The following is a 14,642-nucleotide window of genomic DNA, read 5'->3' on the forward strand; positions in this document are numbered from 1 at the left end:
TGTGTTTCCTCATTGTCATTATCCTGCCCCTGGATGTCACCACGGTAACCACCTACCTCTATACTCTGCTGCGTCTGACTTTTCTTTGTATGTCGGTTGATGTGATAGTTTTATAATGAGTTAAGAGGGAGGGTTGATGACGGGAATGCTGTTGATGTGATCTATGTGGACTTCCAAAAGGCGTTTGAATAAAGTGCCACGTAAAAGATTTGTGAACAATGTTAGAATTCAGTAGAGAGGATAATCTGATCCAAGAAACAGTATGTAGAAATGATTTGGGTAGAGATGAGAAATGGTAAAGGAAGAAATCACTTGTGGGAGTCGTGTCATGGCCCCTAACAGCAATCACATAGTCGGGTGCGGCATAAAGGAAGAAATCATTTGAGCTTGTCAGAAAGGTGTGCCAGTAATCTTGGGAAACTTTAATTTACATATATGGAAAGGTCAGATGGGCAAAGGTAGCCGATCAAATGTTTTCAAATAGTTTCTTAGAACAGCAGGTTCTCTGACCATAAGACATAGGAGCAGATTTAGACATACATAAGAACATAAGAAATAGGAGCAGGAGTAGGCCATCTAGCCCCTCGAGCCTGCCCCGCCATTCAATAAGATCATGGCTGATCTGACGTGGATCAGTACCACTTACCCGCCTGATCCCCATAACCCTTAATTCCCTTACCGATCAGGAATCCATCCATCCGCGCTTTAAACATATTCAGCGAGGTAGCCTCCACCACCTCAGTGGGCAGAGAATTCCAGAGATTCACCACCCTCTGGGAGAAGAAGTTCCTCCTCAACTCTGTCTTAAACCGACCCCCCTTTATTTTGAGGCTGTGTCCTCTAGTTTTAACTTCCTTACTAAGTGGAAAGAATCTCTCCGCCTCCACCCTATCCAGCCCCCGCATTATCTTATAAGTCTCCATAAGATCCCCCCTCATCCTTCTAAACTCCAACGAGTACAAACCCAATCTCCTCAGCCTCTCCTCATAATCCAAACCCCTCATCTCCGGTATCAACCTGGTGAACCTTCTCTGCACTCCCTCCAATGCCAATATATCCTTCCTCATATAAGGGGACCAATACTGCACACAGTATTCCAGCTGCGGCCTCACCAATGCCCTGTACAGGTGCATCAAGACATCCCTGCTTTTATATTCTATCCCCCTCGCGATATAGGCCAACATCCCATTTGCCTTCTTGATCACCTGTTGTACCTGCAGACTGGGCTTTTGCGTCTCATGCACAAGGACCCCCAGGTCCCTTTGCACGGTAGCATGTTTTAATTTGTTTCCATTGAGATAGTAATCCCATTTGTTATTATTTCCTCCAAAGTGTATAACCTCGCATTTCTCAACGTTATACTCCATTTGCCCTATCCTCGCCCACTCACTCAGCCTGTCCAAATCTCTCTGCAGATCTTCTCCGTCCTCCACACGATTCACCTTTCCACTTATCTTTGTGTCGTCTGCAAACTTCGTTACCCTACACTCCGTCCCCTCCTCCAGATCATCTATATAAATGGTAAATAGTTGCGGCCCGAGTACCGATCCCTGCGGCACGCCACTAGTTACCTTCCTCCAACCGGAAAAACACCCATTTATTCCGACTCTTTGCTTCCTGTCGGATAGCCAGTCCCCAATCCACTTTAACACACTACCCCCAACTCCGTGTGCCCTAATCTTCTTCAGCAGCCTTTTATGGGGCACCTTATCAAACGCCTTTTGGAAATCCAAAAACACCGCATCCACCGGTTCTCCTCCATCAACCGCCCGAGTCACATCTTCATAAAAATCCAACATGTTCGTCAAGCACGACTTTCCCCTCATGAATCCATGCTGCGTCTGATTGATCGAACCATTTCTAACCAGATGCCCTGCTATCTCCTCTTTAATAATAGACCATTCGGCCCATCGAGTCTGCTCCACCATTCAATCACGGCTGATATGATTCTCATTCCCGTTCTCCTGCCTTCTCCCCGTAACCATTGATTCCCTTATTAATCAAGAACCAAGTATATCTGTCTCTGCCAAACAGAGAGCAGGCGATACTCGACCTGGTTTGTGCAACAAGATGGAAGTAACTCATTAATTCTCAGTGACGATGCCCTTCAGTAGCTGCGACTATACTCTGATAGAATTTTACATTCAGTTTGAGAAAGAAAGGAATGGGTCTGAGATTTTGTTTTTTTGACTTAAATTAAGGGTTATGCTCCCCATAACCCTTAATTCCCTTAATGGTTAAAAATCAATCTATCTGTGACTTAAACACATTTAATGAGGTAGCCTCTACTGCTTCATTGGGCAGAGAATTCCAAAGATTCACTACCCTCTGGGAGAAGAAGTTCCTCCTCAACTCTGTTCTAAATTGACTCCCCCGTATTTTGAGGCTATGCCCCCTAGTTCTTGTTTCCATTGTAACTGGAAATAACCTCGCTGCTTCTACCCTATCCAGCCCCTTCATTATCTTATATGTCTCTATAAGATCTCCCCTCAACCTTCTAAACTCCAATGAGCACAGGCCCAGTCTACTCAATCTCTCCCCATAAGCTACCCCCTCATCTCCGGAATCAACCTGGTGAACCTTCCCTGTACCCCCTCCAAAGCTAATATATCCTTTCTTAAATAAGGGGACCAAAATTGTACACCGTACTCTAGGTGCGACCTCACCAGTACCCTGTACAGCACGAGCTGCTCCTTCATCTCTCCTCTTTAACCTGGTGTTGTGGGACTTCTTACTGTACCCACTCCAGTCCAGCTGGCATCTCCACATCATTAAATAAAGGCAATTATGAGGGCATGAAATCTGAGCTGGAAGCAAGTCAGCAAAAACCTGGCAAATGGAGAACAATGTGGGAAAATGTGAAATTGTCCATTTTGGCAGGAAGAATAAAGAAGAAGCTTATTATCCAGTGGCGAGAGATTGCCGTGCAGAGGGATCTGGGTGTCTTAGTATATGCATCACAAAAGGCTAATATGCAGGTACAGCAAGTATTAGGAAAACTAAAAGAGTGTGATTGTTTATTGTGAGGGGAATTGATTACAAAAATAGGGAGGTTACTGTGTACAGTATTGGTCATTTAAAATGGAGCTATGGTGAAATTTCCTCTCCAAGGTTTCTGAGTCTCTGGAATTCTCTTCCTCAAAAGGCAGTGGAAGCAGAGTCTGAATATTTTTTAGGCAGAGCTGATAGATTCTTGGTAAGTAAGGGGGTAAAAGGTTATCGGGGGGTCGACAGGATGCAGATTTGAGGTAACTATTAGATCAGCAGAAGGATGTGGAGGTTTTGGAGAGGGTACAGAAAATAATTGACCAGGATGTTGCCTGGTATGGAGGGTGTTAGCTATGAGGACAGGTTGGAGAAACAGTTTGTTTTCACTGGAATGTCAGAGGCTGAGGGACTTCCTGATAGAAGGCATGGACAGAGTGGACAGTCAGAGCCTTTCCCCCCAGAGTAGGAATGTCAATGACTAGGGTTTAACATGGAAACATAGAAGATAGGAGCAGTAGGAGGCCATTCGGCCCTTCGAGCCTGCTCCGCCCTTCATTACGATCATGGCTGATCATCCAACTCAATAGCCTAATCCTGCTTTCTCCCCATAACCTTTGATCCCATTCGCCCCAAGTGCTATATCCAGCCGCCTCTTGAATACATTCAATGTTTTGACATCAACTACTTCCTGTGGTAATGAATTCCACAGGCTCACCACTCTCTGGGTGAGGAAATGTCTCCTCATCTCCGTCCTAAATGGTCTACCCCGAATCCTCAGACTGTGACCCCTGGTTAAGGTAAAAGGGGGAAAGTTTAAAGGAGATGTGAGAGGCAGGTTTTAAACACAGGGGGCGCTAAGTGCCTGGAATGCGCTGCCAGAGGTGATGGGAGAAGCAGATCCAAGACCATCGTTTAGGAGGCATCTTGACAGATACATGAAGAGGCAGCGAATAGAAGGACAGCAAAAGGGGAAGGTCGAGCAAACAAATCCGGAGCTCCCTGGATGAAAAAGGAGATTGAAATGAAGATAGAGTAAAATGTGTTCTTCCGATCAGTGTCGGATAGAAAATACAGAACTCGGCTGGTTCAGAGGGGAGGTGAAGAAACAAAAGAAGCAAAGAGGGAGTATGTAAAGAGAATGGCAGCGAACAGAAAAGGAATCCCAAAGTCTTCTCTGGACATCTGAATAGTGAAAGGGTGGTAATAGCAGGAGTGGGGTAGATTCGCGGATTTACAGGTGGAAACAGGGGGCATGGCTGAGGTATTAAATTAATATTTTGCATCAGTCTTTATCAGGAAAGGAGATGTTGTCCAGGCCAAGGTTCAGAGGAGGCAATTCACACACTAAGATAAAAGCAAAATACTGCGGATACTGGAATCTGAAACAAAAACAGAAACTGCTGGAACAACTCAGCAGGTCTGACAGCCTCTGTGGAGAGAGAATCGAGCCAACGTTTCGAGTCTGAATGAGCCTTCGTCAGAGCAGTTCATCAGATTGGACTTTAGCAAATGTAACATCACAATTCAAGGAAGGAGGGAGGGAGAAGACCGGGAACTACAGGCCTGACATCTGGTCAACAAGTTCTAGAACATAGAACAGTACAGCACAGAACAGGCCCTTCGGCCCACGATGTTGTGCCGAGCTTTATCTGAAACCAAGATCAAGCTATCCCACTCCCTATCATCCTGGTGTGCTCCATGTGCCTATCCAATAACCGCTTAAATGTTCCTAAAGTGTCTGACTCCACTATCACTGCAGGCAGTCCATTCCACACCCCAACCACTCTCTGAGTAAAGAACCTACCTCGGACATCCCTCCTATATCTCCCTCCATGAACCTTATAGTTATGCCCCCTAGTAACAGCTACATACACCTGAGGAAATAGTCTCTGAACGTCCACTCTATCTATCCCCCTCATCAACTTATAAACCTCTATTAAGTCGCCTCTCAACCTCCTCCGCTCTAAAGAGAAAAGCCCTAGCTCCCTCAACCTTTCCTCATAAGACCTACCCTCCAAACCAGGCAGCATCCTGGTAAATCTCCTCTGCACTCTTTCCAGCGCTTCCACATCCTTCTTATAGTGAGGTGACCAGAACTGCACACAATATTCCAAATGTGGTCTCACCAAGGTCCTGTACAGTTGCAGCATAACCCCACGGCTCTTAAACTCAAACCCCCGTTAATAAAAGCTAACACACTATAGGCCTTCTTCACAGCTCTATCCACTTGAGTGGCAACCTTCAGAGATCTGTGGATATGAACCCCAAGATCTCTCTGTTCCTCCACATTCCTCAGAACCCTACCTTTGACCCTGTAATCCACATTCAAATTTGTCCTCCCAAAATGAATCACCTCGCACTTATCAGGGTTAAACTCCATCTGCCATTTTTTGGCCCAGAAAATCTTAACTCAGCTAGCTGACTAGCTGAGGAGTTTATAAAAAAGGGCGGCATGGACAAGTTGGGCCAAAGGGCCTAATTCCATGCTGTAAACCTCTATGACTCTAACTGAGAAAAATCATTGTATGATCAGACACAGTCATCATGGTTTTATGTAAAGGGAAATCATGTCTTTTTTTGAGGATGTAACTAGTAAAGCAGATAAAGGGGAACGAGGAGATGTAGTATAAATGGAAATACGTGAGAAAGGCTGGTGGTGTTAAGAGTGATAAAGAAGCACAGATAGAGGATTGGTCAATGTACAGGAAGCAGAGAGTGGGCAGAACATTGATTGGCTGTGACGAGTGGAGTTCTACAAGGGTCACTGTTGGCCCTCGGCTGTTTATCATCTATATGAATGACAGACAAAGTGATGGAGAGTAATGTGTCGAAGCTTGCTGATGTTACAAAGCTAGGTGAAATGCAAGCTGTGGGGATAAAGTTTAAAGTTTATTTATTAGTCACAAGTAAGGTTTACATTAACACTGCAATGAAGTTACTGTGAAAATCCCCTAGTCACCACACTTCGGCGCCTGTTCGGGTACACTGAGGGAGAATTTAGCACGGTTAATGCGTTAACCAGCACAGCTTTGAGACTGTGGGAGGAAACCAGAGCCCTCGGAGGAAACCCACACAGACACGGGGAGAACGTGCAGACTTCACAAAGACAGGTGTTAGATTTGGAGGTAGGTGAGCACTTTGGTGACAGTGACCACAATTCGATTACGTTTACCTTAGCAATGGAAAAGGATAGGTATATACCAAAGGGCAAGAGTTATAGCTGGGGGAAAGGAAATTATGATGCGATTAGGCGAGATTTAGCTGGCATAGGTTGGGGAAGTTAACTGCAGGGGATGGGCACAATTGTAATGTGGAGCTTGTTCAAGGAACAGCTACTACACGTCCTTGATAAATATGTACCTGTCAGGCAGGGAGGAAGCAGACGTGTGGGGGAACTGTGGTTTACTAAGGAGGTTGAATCTCTTGTGAAGAGGAAGAAGGAGACTTATGTTAAGATGAGACGTGAAGGCTCAGTTAGGGCACTTGAGAGTTACAAGTTAGCCAGGAAGGACCTAAAGAAAGAGTTAAGAAGAGCCAGGAGGGGACATGAGAAGTCTTTGGCGGGTAGGATCAAGGAAAACCCTAAAGCTTTCTATAGGTATGTCAGGAGTAAAAGAATGACTAGGGTAAGATTAGGGCCAGTCAAGGACAGTAGTGGGAAATTGTGCGTGGAGTCTGAAGAGATAGGAGAGGCACTAAATGAATATTTTTTGTCAGTATTCACACTGGAGAGGGACAGTGTTATCGAGGGGAGTACTGAGACCCAGGCTGTTGGACTGGATGGGATTGATAAGAACATAAGAACATAAGAAATAGGAGCAGGAGTAGGCCATCTAGCCCTTCGAGCCTGCCCCGCCATTCAACAAGATCATGGCTGATCTGAAGCGAATCAGTTCCACTTACCCGCCTGCTCCCCATATCCCCTAATTCCCTTATCGATCAGAAAACTATCTTCGTGATTTAAACATATTCAACGAGGAAGCCTCCACCACTTCAATGGGCAGAGAATTCCAGAGATTCACTACCCTCTGAGAGAAGAAGTTCCCCCTCAACTCTGTTCTGAACCGGCCCCCACTTATTTTGAGGCTGTGCCCTCTCGTTCTGGTTTCCCTTCTAAGTGGAAAGAATCTCTCCACCTCTACCCTATCCAGCCCCTTCATTATCTTATATGTCTCTATAAGATCACCCCTCATCCTTCTAAACTCCAACGAGTACAGACCCAATCTGTTTAATCTCTCCTCATAAGCTACACCCCTCATCTCCGGTATCAACCTGGTGAACCTTCTCTGCACTCCCTCCAAGGCCAATATATCCTTTCGCAAATAAGGGGACCAAAACTGCACACAGTACTCCAGTTGCGGCCTCACCAGTGCCTTGTACAGTTGCAGCAAGACCTCCCTGCTTTTATATTCTATCCCCCTCGCGATAAAGGCCAATGATGTTCATAAGGAGGAGGTGTTAGCAATTCTGGAAAGGGTAAAAATAGATAAGTCCCCTGGGCCGGATGGGATTTATCCTAGGATTCTCTGGGAGGCTAGAGAGGAGATTGCAGAGCCTTTGGCTTTGATCTTTGTGTCGTCATTGTCTACAGGAACAGTGCCAGAAGACTGGAGGATAGCAAATGTTGTCCCCTTGTTCAAGAAGGGGAGTAGGGACAACCCTGGTAATTATAGACCGGTGAGCCTTACTTCTGTTGTGGGCAAAGTATTGGAAAGGATTATAAGAGATAGGATTTATAATCACCGAGACAGGAATAATTTGATTAAGGATAGTCAACACGGTTTTGTGAAGGGTAGGTCGTGCCTCACAAACCTTATTGAGTTCTTTGAGAAGGTGACCAAAGAGGTGGATGAGGGTAAAGCGGTTGATGTGGCGTATATGGATTTCAGCAAAGTGTTTGATAAGGTTCCCCATGGTAAGCTTTTGCAGAAAATACGGACACATGGGATTGAGGGTGATTTAGTGGTTTGGATCAGGAAATTGGCTAGCTGTAAGAAAACAGAGGGTGGTGGTTGATGGGAAATGTTCATCCTGGAGTTCAGTTACTAGTGGTATACCGCAAGGATCTGTTTTGGGGCCACTGCTGTTTATCATTTATTAATGACCTTGATGAGGGCGTGGAAAGATGGATTAGTAAATTTGCGGATGACACTAAATTCGGTGGAGTTGTGGACAGTGCGGAGGGAAGTGGCAAGTTACAGAGGGACATAGATAAGCTGCAGAGCTGGGCTGAGAGGTGGCAAATGGAGTTTAATGCAGAAAAGTGTGAGGTGATTCACTTTGGAAGGAGTAACAGGAATACAGAGTACTGGGCTAATGGTAAGATGTGTGGATGAACAGAGGGATCTGGGTGTCCATGTGCATAGATCCCTGAAAGTTGGCACCCAGGTTGATAGGGTTGTTAAGAAGGCGTACGGTGTGTTAGCTTTTATTGGTAGAGGGATTGAGTTTCGGAGCCAGGAGGTCATGCTGCAACTGTACAAAACTCTGGTGCGGCTGCATTTGGAGTATTGCGTACAGTTCTGGTCGCCGTATTATAGGAAAGATGTGGAAGTGTTGGAAAGGGTGCAGAGGAGATTTACCAGGATGTTGCCTGGTATGGTGGGAAAATCGTATGAGGAAAGGCTGAGGGGCTTGAGGTTGCTTTCGTTAGAGAGAAGGAGGTTAAGAGGTGACTTAATAGAGGCATACAAGATGATCAGAGGATTAGATAGGGTGGATAGTGAGAGCCGTTTTCCTCGGATTGTGATGGCTAACACGAGGGGACATAGCTTTAAATTGAGGGGTGAGAGATATAGGACAGATGTTAGAGGTAGGTTCTTTACTCAGAGAGTAGTAAGGGCGTGGAATGCCCTGCCTGCAGCAGTAGTGGACTCGTCAACATTAAGAGCATTCAAATGGTTATTGGATAAACATAAGGATGATATTGGAATAGTGTAGATTAGAGGGGCTTTCGATTGGTTCCACTGGTCGGCACAACATCGAGGACCAAAGGGCCTGTACTGCGCTGTAGTGTTCTATGTTCTATGTTCAGACAGTGACCCAAGCCGGGATCGAACCCAGGTCCCTGAAGCTGTAAGGCAGCAGTACTAACCACTGTGCCATTCTAGGACTTGGGAGTCCTAGTCCAGGATTCTCTAAAGGTAAACTTGCAGGTTGAGTCCGTAATTAAGAAAGCAAATGTAATGTTGTCATTTATCTCAAGAGGCTTGGAATACAAAAGCAGGGATGTACTTCTGAGGCTTTATAAAGCACTGGTTAGGCCCCATTTGGAGTACTGTGAGCAATTTTGGGCCCCACACCTCAGGAAGGACATACTGGCACTGGAGCGGGTCCAGCGGAGATTCACACGGATGATCCCAGGAATGGTAGGCCTGACATACGATGAACGTCTGAGGATCGTGGGATTATATTCATTGGAGTTTAGGAGGTTGAGGGGAGATCTGATAGAAACTTACAAGATAATGAACGGCTTAGATAGGATGGACGTAGGGAAGTTGTTTCCATTAACAGGGGAGACTAGGACGCGGGGGCACAGCCTTAGAATAAAAGGGAGTCACTTTAGAACAGAGATGAGGAGAAATTTCTTCAGCCAGAGAGTGGTGGGTCTGTGGAATTCATTGCCACAGAGGGCTGTGGAGGCCGAGACGTTGAGCGTCTTCAAGACAGAAATTGATAAATTCTTGATTTCTCGAGGAATTAAGGGCTATGGGGAGAGAGCGGGTAAATGGAGTTGAAATCAACCATGATTGAATGGTGGAGTGGACTCGATGGGCCGAATGGCCTTACTTCCGCTCCTATGTCTTATGGTCTTATGGTCTTATAGGACACAGGTGCTGTAAAGAGATATGATGTGAAGATGCCGGCGTTGGACTGGGGTGAACACGGTAAGAAGTCTCACAACACCAGGTTAAAGTCCAACAGGTTTATTTGGTAGCAAATACCATATAACCGACAGCGCTCCGAAAGCTTATGGTATTTGCTACCAAATAAACCTGTTGGACTTGAACCTGGTGTTGTGAGACTTCTTACCGTGTAAAGAGATATCGACAGGTTAGAGAGTGAGCAGCAAGATGGCAATTGTGTAGAATGTGGGGAAATGTGAGATTCTTCACTTTGCTTCCAACCATAGAAAATTACAGCTCAGAAACAGGCCTTTTGGCCCTTCTTGTCTGTGCCGAACCATTTTATGCCTAGTCCCACTGACCTGCACTTGGACCATATCCCTCCACACCCCTCTCATCCATGAACCCGTCCAAGTTTTTCTTAAATGTTAAAAGTGACCCCGCATTTACCACTTTATCCGGCAGCTCATTCCACACTCCCACCACTCTCTGCGTGAAGAAGCCCCCCCTAATATTCCCTTTAAACTTTTCTCCTTTCACCCTTAACCCATGCCCTCTGGTTTTTTTCTCCCCTAGCCTCAGCGGAAAAAGCCTGCTTGCATTCACTCTATCTATAACCATCAAAATCTTATACACCTCTATCAAATCTCCCCTTAATCTTCTGCGCTCCAGGGAATAAAGTCCCAACCTATTCAATCTCTCTCTGTAACTCAGCTTCTCAAGTCCCGGCAACATCCTTGTGAACCTTCTCTGCACTCTTTCAACCTTATTTACATCCTTCCTGTAACTAGGTGACCAAAACTGTACACAATACTCCAAATTCGGCCTCACCAATGCCTTATATAACCTTACCATAACACCAACTTTTATACTCGATACTCCGATTTATAAAGGCCAATGTACCAAAGGCACTCTTTACGACCCTATCCACCTATGACATCACTTTTAGGGAATTCTGTACCTGTATTCCCAGATCCCTCTGTTCAACTGCACTCTTCAGAGTCCTCCATTTACCCTGTACGTTCTACTTTGGTTTGTCCTTCCAATGTGCAATATCTCACACTTGTCTGTGTTAAATCCCATTTGCCATTTTTCAGCCCATTTTCCAAGTTGGTCCAAATCCCTCTGCAAGCTTTGAAAACCTTCCTCACTGTCCACTACACCTCCAATCTTTGTATCATCAGCAAACTTGCTGATCCAATTTACCACATTATCATCCAGATCATTGATGTAGATGACAAACAACAATGGACCCAACACCGATCCCTGCGGCACACCACTAGTCACAGGCCTCCACTCAGAGAAGCAATCCTCCACAACCACTCTCTGGCTTCTTCCATTGAGCCAGTGTCTAATGCAATTTACTACCTCCCCATGCATACCAAGTGACTGGACCTTCCTAACTAACCTCCCATGAGGGACCTTGTCAAAGGCCTTGCTGAAATCCAGGTAGACAACATCCACCGCCTTCCCTTCATCCACTTTCCTGGTAACCTCCTCGAAAAACTCTAATAGATTGGTCAAACATGACCTACCACGCACAAAGCCATGTTGACTCTCCCTAATGAGTCCCTGTCTATCCAAATATTTGTAGATCCTATCCCTTATCACACCTTCCAATAACTTGCCCACCACCGACGTCAAACTTACTGGCCTATAATTTCCCGGATTTCTTTTGGAACCTTTTTTAAACAACGGAACAACATGAGCCACCCTCCAATCATCCGGCACCTCCCCCGTGAATATTGACATTTTAAATATGTCTGCCAGGGCCCCTGCAAGTTCAACACTAGCTTCCCTCAAGATCCGTGGGAATACCCTGTCCGGTCCTGGGGATTTATCCACTCTGATTTGCCTCAAGACAGCGAGCACCTCCTCCCCTTTAATCTGTAAAGGTTCCATGACCTCCCTACCTGTTTGCCCTATTTCCGTAGACTCCATGCCCGATTCCTCAGTAAATACGGATGCAAAGCAACCATTTACTATCTCCCCCATCTCTTTTGGTTCCATACACAGTCTACCACTCTGGTCTTCAAGAGGACCAATTTTATCCCTCACTCTCCTTTTGTTCCTAACATACCTATAGAAGCTCTTTGGATTTTCCTTCACTCTGTCTGCCAAAGCCACCTCATGTCTTCTTTTAGCCCTCCTGATTTCCCTCTTAAGTAGCTTCTTGCACTTTTTATACTCCTCGAGCATCTGATGTGTTCCTTGCTGCCTGTACATTTCATACAACTCTCTCTTCCTCTTAATCAGTGTTACAATCTCCCTCGAGAACCAAGGTTCCTTATTCCTATTTACTTTGCCTTTAATTCTGACAGGAACATACAAACTCTGCACTCTCAAAATTTCTCCTTTGAAGGCCTCCCACTTTCCATTTACATCCTTACCAGAGAACAGCCTGTGCCAATCCACACTTCCCAGATCCCTTCTCATTTCATCAAATTTGGCCTTTTTCCAGTTCAGAACTTCAACCCGAGGACCAGATCTATCCTTATCCATGATCAGGTTGAAACTAATGGCATTATGATCACTGGATCCAAAGTGTTCCCTCACACTCACATCCATCACCTGCTCTAACTCATTTCCCAATAGGAGATCCAATATCGCATCCTCTCTTGTTGGCACCTCTATATACTGATGTAGAAAATTCTCCTGAACACATTTTACAAACTCTACCCCGTTGAAACCTTTAACAGTATGCGAGTCCCAATATATATATGAATATAGATTGGGAATGAGAAAAGATTATGAGAATAGAAAAAACAGAATATTATTTAAAAGGTGTGAAACTTTAAGTGTTGATGTTTTGTGTGTGTCAGTATGAGGAATGCAGAAAGGTAGCATGCAGGTGCAGCCAGCAATTCGGAAGACAGCTGGCTCCTTGGCCTTTATTACAAGGGGATTGGAGTACAAGTATAAAGGAATGTTGTCCCAGTTGTACAGGGTTCTGCTGTGATCACTGCGGGAATACTGTGTGCAGTTGTGGTCTCCACGTTTAAAACTTTTGAAGGAGGTACAGCAAAGGTTCACGAGCTTGCTCGCTTGGATGAGAGAGTTGTCCTATGCCGAGAGACTGAGTAAATTGGGTCTGATTCTCTGGAGATTAGAAAAGTAAGAGGTGATCTTATTGCAACATACAAGATCCTGAAGTGTCTTGACAGCTTGTTTGCCCTGGCTGGAGAATCTAGAGCACAGGCACAGTGCTGGGATTGGGGTCGATTAGGACTGAATTGAGAAATCTCTTTACTGAAAAGGTTGTGAACCTTTGGAATTCTTTATCCCGGGGGTACCGGATGTTCCATCATTGAGGATATTTAAGACTGGGTTAGACAGTTTTTTGAAGGAATTTTGGGAGGGAGTGGGGGCTGTGAGTCGAGGCAGAGGTCCAGGGGCAGTCTGTTCTTGTCCTGTCTTCTCCCCGATCCTCCAACGCCACTTGGACATGGTTTGTGATTGTGAATCTTCCTGTTTCAGACTATTTACAGACAGTGTGAGGTGGACAGCTCAAAGACGTCGCCCACAACAGCCCCCAATTCCAGTAAAACATTCACAGCCAATAAGACAAACTCCAGCCACAGGTAAGATTTACAACTTGTAACATCTGTGTCACTGTGTGGCACCCCCCCCGCCCTGCCCCCCCCTCGTCGCGACCCCCAAGCCCGCTATCTGGGAATGTGCGGTTGGTTTTGCTGTCAGTTTCTCCAATATGTTCTCATGTTAACCTCCTTAACTTGTCTGTGTCTTCTCCACAGCGTGCCAGATTCCCGAGTGCTGCAGGAATGTTCCAAGCCCTGGAGTTATATCTCAGATGGAATCTTGCCGGTTTTTTGGCGGGTTGTATATTGGACCTCTCAGTTTCTGACCTGGTAAATCACCGCCTTTGTCATCGTGTCTCGGTCAGGACACAGCCAAACCAGAGCAGAGAGCAGCACATTTCCCCCCGACCCGCCGCGCACCCCCCCCACACCCCCCCCCCCAACCCGGACCCAGCCCACCCCCCCCCCCCCCCCCCCAACCCGGACCCAGGCCGCTCCCCCCAGCTCCCCCCACCCCCCCCCAGCTCCCCCCACCCCCCCCAGCTCCCCCCACCCCCCCCAGCTCCCCCCACCCCCTGCCCCGGCTCCCCCCACCCCCTGCCCGGCTCCCCCCACCCCCCTGCCCGGCTCCCCCCACCCCCCTGCCCGGCTCCCCCCACCCCCCTGCCCGGCTCCCCCACCCCCCTGCCCGGCTCCCCCACCCCCCTGCCCGGCTCCCCCCACCCCCCTGCCCGGCTCCCCCCACCCCCCTGCCCGGCTCCCCCCACCCCCCTGCCCGGCTCCCCCCACCCCCCTGCCCGGCTCCCCCCACCCCCCTGTCCGGCTCCCCCCACCCCCCTGCCCGGCTCCCCCCCACCCCCCTGCCCGGCTCCCCCACCCCCCTGCCCGGCTCCCCCCAACCCCCTGCCCGGCTCCCCCCACCCCCCTGCCCGGCTCCCCCACCCCCCTGCCCGGCTCCCCCCACCCCCCTGCCCGGCTCCCCCCACCCCCCTGCCCGGCTCCCCCCACCCCCCTGCCCGGCTCCCCCCACCCCCCTGCCCGGCTCCCCCCACCCCCCTGCCCGGCTCCCCCCACCCCCCTGCCCGGCTCCCCCACCCCCCTGCCCGGCTCCCCCCACCCCCCTGCCCGGCTCCCCCACCCCCCTGCCCGGCTCCCCCCACCCCCCTGCCCGGCTCCCCCCACCCCCCTGCCCGATACCGCATCATCCCCCACCCCCCTGCCCGGCTCCCCCCACCCCCCCTGCCCCGGCTCCCCCCACCCCCCCTGCCCG

The 14,642-nt window shown here is 47.9% G+C and overlaps 1 long non-coding RNA gene across 1 annotated transcript; it reads left to right on the forward strand.

Annotated features, from left to right (window-relative positions):
* On the forward strand, positions 1 to 13,703 carry LOC144491202 (uncharacterized). The gene is made up of 3 exons (XR_013497406.1): positions 1 to 44; positions 13,311 to 13,414; positions 13,589 to 13,703. It is a non-coding gene; the product is annotated as an uncharacterized LOC144491202 (long non-coding RNA).
* The last annotated feature ends 939 nt before the right edge of the window (positions 13,704 to 14,642 follow it).

The sequence above is a fragment of the Mustelus asterias genome, unplaced genomic scaffold (genome assembly GCF_964213995.1).
Source record: "Mustelus asterias unplaced genomic scaffold, sMusAst1.hap1.1 HAP1_SCAFFOLD_4711, whole genome shotgun sequence".
Taxonomy (NCBI): domain Eukaryota; kingdom Metazoa; phylum Chordata; class Chondrichthyes; order Carcharhiniformes; family Triakidae; genus Mustelus; species Mustelus asterias.